This window comes from Fundulus heteroclitus, chromosome 12 (genome assembly GCF_011125445.2).
Source record: "Fundulus heteroclitus isolate FHET01 chromosome 12, MU-UCD_Fhet_4.1, whole genome shotgun sequence".
In the NCBI taxonomy this organism is placed as follows: Eukaryota; Metazoa; Chordata; class Actinopteri; order Cyprinodontiformes; family Fundulidae; genus Fundulus; species Fundulus heteroclitus.
Window position 1 is genome coordinate 6,935,389 of NC_046372.1, and position 6,010 is coordinate 6,941,398.

The following is a 6,010-nucleotide window of genomic DNA, read 5'->3' on the forward strand; positions in this document are numbered from 1 at the left end:
CTGATCTATCTGGACAGAACGAGTGGTTTTAGACAGGGTGACCAGCTGTTTGTGTCGTGGGCGAAACCACACATGGGAAAGCCGGTGACTAAGCAGCGCCTTTCCCACTGGATAGTGGGGGCTATTGCACTTGCATACACAAGCAAGGGCCTCCAGCCTCCTGCTGGTCTCCCGGGCACATTCCACTAGAGGTCTAGCAACCTCCTGGGCTCTTTTTAGGGGGAGTCTCTATTCAAGAGGTGTGTTCAGCTGCATGCTGGGCGTCACCCCCACACATTTGCTAGATTCTATAGTTTGGATGTCACGGCTCCGACTATGGCACATTCGGTCCTCAGTACTGGTTCTTCTCTGAGTGCAGCTTCTCCAGAGTGAAGCATCAGTGGGGGACAGTTGTCATCTTGACAGGCATGTCTGGCAATCCGGGAGTCAGTATTTTCCCCATAGTGAGACACGAAACGAATGCTATGAAAGAGAACTTAAGGTTATGGATATAACCCGGTTCTCTGATTAGCATGAGTGAGTGTCTCACCAGACCACCCTCCTTGCTATGAAGCGAGGAAGAGGTGAGCTTGTTTTGGAATGACGAGTGAAGCTATGTCGGCCTATTATATAGGAGGAGGGTCCCATCCCCTCCTGACATAGACTGTCACTTTTGCCAGCCAATCAGGGCTGGCGTAATGTCATTGAGCTTCTGATGAGGTCACGCAGGAGGCGTTCCCCATAGTGAGACACTCACTCATGCTAATCAGAGAACCGGGGTTATATCCATAACCTTAAGATTACCTTTCCTGCTTCTAAAAATACTCAACAGATGTTCTATTAATGCTACCATGATTAATTTAGTCAACTTAGATATTTGCTGAAAGGTGAATAGGGGCAGATAGGAGCAAAAGAATGTTAATAGTAATATTGTCTGTTAATTTATGAGCTTCAAGACTGAGGGATGCTTCCTGTGATAAGCTCATTGATAATAGAGGAGTTTGTTTCAAACCGAATCTTAAATTACACTACATGTTCAATCAGAGAGAAGAGTCTCTAACAAGCCTCTGGCTTCTTATGAGGAAGCTTACAATCAATGTTTCTCTGATGACCAAGCTGGAATTTATATCTCAAAGTGTGGTCATAAGCTGTTAAATATTAATGATCCACACAATGTTGAAATGCCTTTGATAACCTTTTCCAATTTATTGCACTGTGGTCTGAACTAATTACCACTGCATGTTATCTAACTCTGTAGTGAGTGAGCCAGGAACCTTCAAAGCCTACTGTAACTAAAAAGACAAAATATTAAAGACGCACAGACAAATGTAATGGCAACTTGAATTGACTAAATTTAACAGCTTTACTGGCTTACATCGGTGATTGATTGGTCAGAATTAAAAAATGGGACATGTTTAATATTCAGTGAATGTACTCCAAAACTAGATGTGAAATGGTTACACTGACATTATTTTTAGTGTGGATGTTGTTACTGAGAGAAGACATTTATCCATTCTCAGAATCAGTGTGGAAGCACAAAAGATATAAGAAACTTCCAGGAAGGATACTACGTTTTCTAGTGTCTAGGTTTTCAAATCACCCACAGTATTTTAATGTGGTAAACACCCACGATTTGACACTATACCCAAAACTTTCCATTACTTATTTCTCAGCCAGTTGGTGAATTCACTGATACGATTTGGGTAATTTTCCTGCTGCAAAGCCCTCTTCTGCTTCAGCATTTTTTTAAAGTGTCCTGTCTGGCATTTGTTTTCTTAATGCCAAAAAGAGCCCAACAGATTTACTTTTACAAGTGGAGCATTACTGGTTTTGTTATGGTGCCTCAGTTGATACTCATGCAAAAACCTGTATTAGGCATTATTTTGGGATTCTATCTATCTATCTATCTATCTATCTATCTATCTACTATCTATCTATCTATCTACTATCTATCTATCTATCTATCTATCTATCTATCTATCTATCTATCTATCTATCTATCTATCTATCTATCTATCTATCTATCTATCTATCTATCTATCTATCGGAGATATATACATATTTTTTGATTGATTGAAATATCCACAGATCCAAAAGTAAAAGCTGTCTTGGTCTCTAATTTGTCTCTTCATTGTTTACAAATGTAAACAATGAAGTATGCTGCAAGAGCCCATAAATATAAATTTTCTTATCAGTGACAAATGGATATAATGCCAACTTTTTTTCTCGCTATTTAGATTTATTTCAATCCCTGTTCTGAGATACAAGTGTTGGTAAAATAAATATAAAGTTACATAAGAGGAACAATTACCCAATATTTTGACTATTAAGAGATGCAAGAACTTAGACTTAATAGAAATACTGATAATATAAGCTAAACAGAACAAAATCATAGGCTTACATCTAATTATTTTTGAAACTATATTTTAAATGGAATGACAAAGGGAAGAAGCTGTCTGTTCATTTAGAGTCCTTTACTCTTCTCACTACACATCTCACCCAATTATCTTATCTTAATATTAGAAAAACACATCTAAGCAGCACACACTAAAGATAAATTCACTGTCCCATCCTAAAACAATTCAGCAAGCTATTTTTTCTAAACTTTTTAAATTACATCCAACTTCATAACTATTTAGCTTGACATTGTTGTTTATGTTTAAGTAAAACCAACATAATTTGTAATGGCTACAATGTTGATCAGAATTTATCAAATTAATTCTACAATTAAAGTTGTGTTAATATTAAGTTTTTTTATCAAATGGGATCTATGCAGCTGTACATCATTTATACAATAAAGTATATTCACAAAACTACACTTAAATATTAAGTAAAAATAAACACAACAACCAATTTGAGCTTCCATGTTGGACTAATTTATACAATGTAGGCGAAGTAAAGGTACACACAATAAACAACAAACAATAAATAAAACATGGGTACAGGTAATAACACAAATAATAACAAAAGCATCAATTCACAGCAAATATCATACATTTTCAAATTAGACAAGATAATAATTAAGAATCAACGGTAAGCTGGGACTGATGACCTTTCTCACTGTGAAACATAGAAAAAGTCTGTTACAAATGAATATATTTTAATTTGCAGTGTTGATACAAAACTAGTTAGCCTGAACATTAAAACTGCCTTTGCTTGGTTAAAAGGAGGCCTCTTTAATTTCCTCCATTCACCCATTAACCAGTTGTAAATTGAGACAAGGCACATTTTGTCAAAAATGTCAACTTTAAAATGATTCTACAATAAAGCAAAAATGTGATACAGGATCACATGTCCATCTTCAATTGTAAAAACTATTTGTCTTAAAGATGTTTTATGGCTATTTCACCCAGTTTTAATGTTCAGTATTTAACTTGCTTGATATACCACACACCAATTTATGTAGGAATACTTTAGTAATTTGAGATCTTCTCTAAAGAGCTTTTAATTGCTTCTTGTAGCCATTGAGAGATAGCAAACTAAACACATTAAATGCCATTAATAGCACAAAAGTTTACAACATGGGGAGCATAACCAGAAAAAAAAAACCCTGCAGGGTTATTTCTGCTCTCTAAATGGCAACCTCAAAGACACAGATCCACACACAAGTAAAAATGTCTTTTATAAACCCCACCTTCTGACCCCCCTTTCTTGATTATTCCATGTGGTTGAGCAAAAAGTGCTAAAAGCGTTGGGGTTTGTCATGTGTCTACACAGATATATGTGGTTGAATGCATGTTTTGTTTGTGTGCGTTTATTGAGTGCTCACAGGGATCTTTAAAGCGAGGTTTAGACAACACTAATTTCAAAATCTGTGTCATATACTAACTTTGTGCCAAGGTTGTGTGTGTTCTTTATGTGTGTGTGTGTTTTGTGTGTGAGTGTAGGCACAAACCACTGCACTGCAGACGTTCTGACAGTTTTAAAGCACCCCCTTGTGAGCCACATGCTGCCATCATTACTTAAAGCTTGGACTGGTTTAGTTGCCAGCACTAACCATTGAGTGGTAGACATTATGCCTTACGGGCTCTTTTAACTTCACAATTGGTTGTCCCAGATCTGTCATCCCACTATATTACTGAGTGTTCAAAAAACACATACATGACTTCATGTACATGTAGGGCTGAACATTCCCTGAATTCTCACCCTGGAGTGTGATATTTTTCAGTCTTTTTAAAGATGTTTGTTGAAAGATGTAATGGTAAAAAAAAAGTTCCCTTTTTATTGGCAGATGGAAGTTCCTTTTTGGTTTAGAAACAAGTTGCTTATATTTCCTTACATACCATAAAAATTGGTTGTTTGTGTCTACAAAAAATAGTGTTTGAATATGGATGCACACAAAATATTATTGTAATCAACAAACTACAAATAAAAAAAATATGCAGGTGTCTGTAATATTCAATTATAGAAATCATTAATGATATGAGACTTACCAATACATAACCACATTATGTAGGCTTGTGAATCCTATTAGAGATAACAATTGCTCTTCATCAATGTGCCCCTTCGGTCAATTGTGCCCATATTATGTACAGACAAATTGCCAGTTAATCTCTTCCTTCTTCCTCTTCATACCCAATTAGATGTATTTTAATTGTCCTCTCTGTCAAAGCATTTTTCTTATGTATATAGATAAACAAGTGTAAAAAAAGACTCTGGATACAATTTATTCAAATGGAATTGATCATCTTAGAACTTTGTATTGCTCTTTGTTGCAATTTATTTAGTAATCTTTTATAATTGCCCAATTTTGGCAATTATAAAAGATAACGGAGGAAGACCAAGGATCAAACCTTTATAGTTTAATTGACCTTGTGCTAAAGTTTTTTTTAAGTAATATAATTGCTTTTCCTTACAGAAGACTTCAATCATCAAGTGCCAAAACTCACAAAAAAACATACCCTTGCAGACAACTTGATTTCCTGCCCATAGAGGTCAGGTACAAAACGACAAAATTGCAAAGATTCAAACATATGGAAGAAGTGAACCAGCATGTGAGATACAAATTTAGATTGGTGCAAAAAATAGTGACCTGCTAACAACTACTCTTCTTGCAGAAGTTTTTTTAGCAGCTGTTTGCTTGACTTCTGTCATTAAAATTCATCCGTCACGCTCCAAACTGGAATCACAGTGACCGCTGTCGCCTCCAGGTAAGACACGGGCTATTGATAGGGTAAAAATAAACAAACAAAAAAACATCCCTTATAGAGCAAGAAAATAGGCTTCTGATAAAAATCAGTACAACTTATCTGGATGGCTGTTCCTTTACACTGTGTAAGTCTGTTGTACACACAGTATAAGCAACTCTTGGTTTAAATCATGAACAAGTGGGGGTAGCATAAAGCCTTTTCAAATTCTTTCATAGCATTATTCTTCAGGCTTAATGAGTACCTAACACCAACCTGACAGCAGGGCTAAGTATAATGGGATGAGAGCCTGCAAGCTAGATTGGCACCTTTGACTTTGCATTGTCTTGCAGACCGTGATTGTGATATGTGGTGCGGCTGGACATTGACAGACACTGATGTGCATTTCATTCACTACTGCCATATGTTCCCTATTGTCTTGTTAAACCTCATTTAGAGAAATGTTGAAGAACATGAAGAGACACAAAAAAAATCTCATGGGAATTTTTGTTAGGTATTGTTATTTAAAGGCTACCTCTCAGTATGAGATAACTTACAAGTGCATAATTTTCACTTTCAACAACCTTTACTTGCAGTCTATAATCATGCAGAACAAAGGAAGTCAGGAAAGCAATTTGTGACATCTTACTTTTCAAAATATTTCTGTACAAAATTGTCAGTTTTAGACATTTTATGAGTAAATCCAATTGGTTTCAACCATTAAAAATAAGCCTTATCTAAATACAAAAAGACAGAACACACACAGATAAACAAACATATGTTTTCAAAATCTGATATCACTACACATTTAAATATAAACCAAAGAGTCACAGGCTATAAAGTATTCGATTTTAGATACCATTGAATCATAGTTTCACAGGATTTTGCGCTGTTGAAGGTCAAAA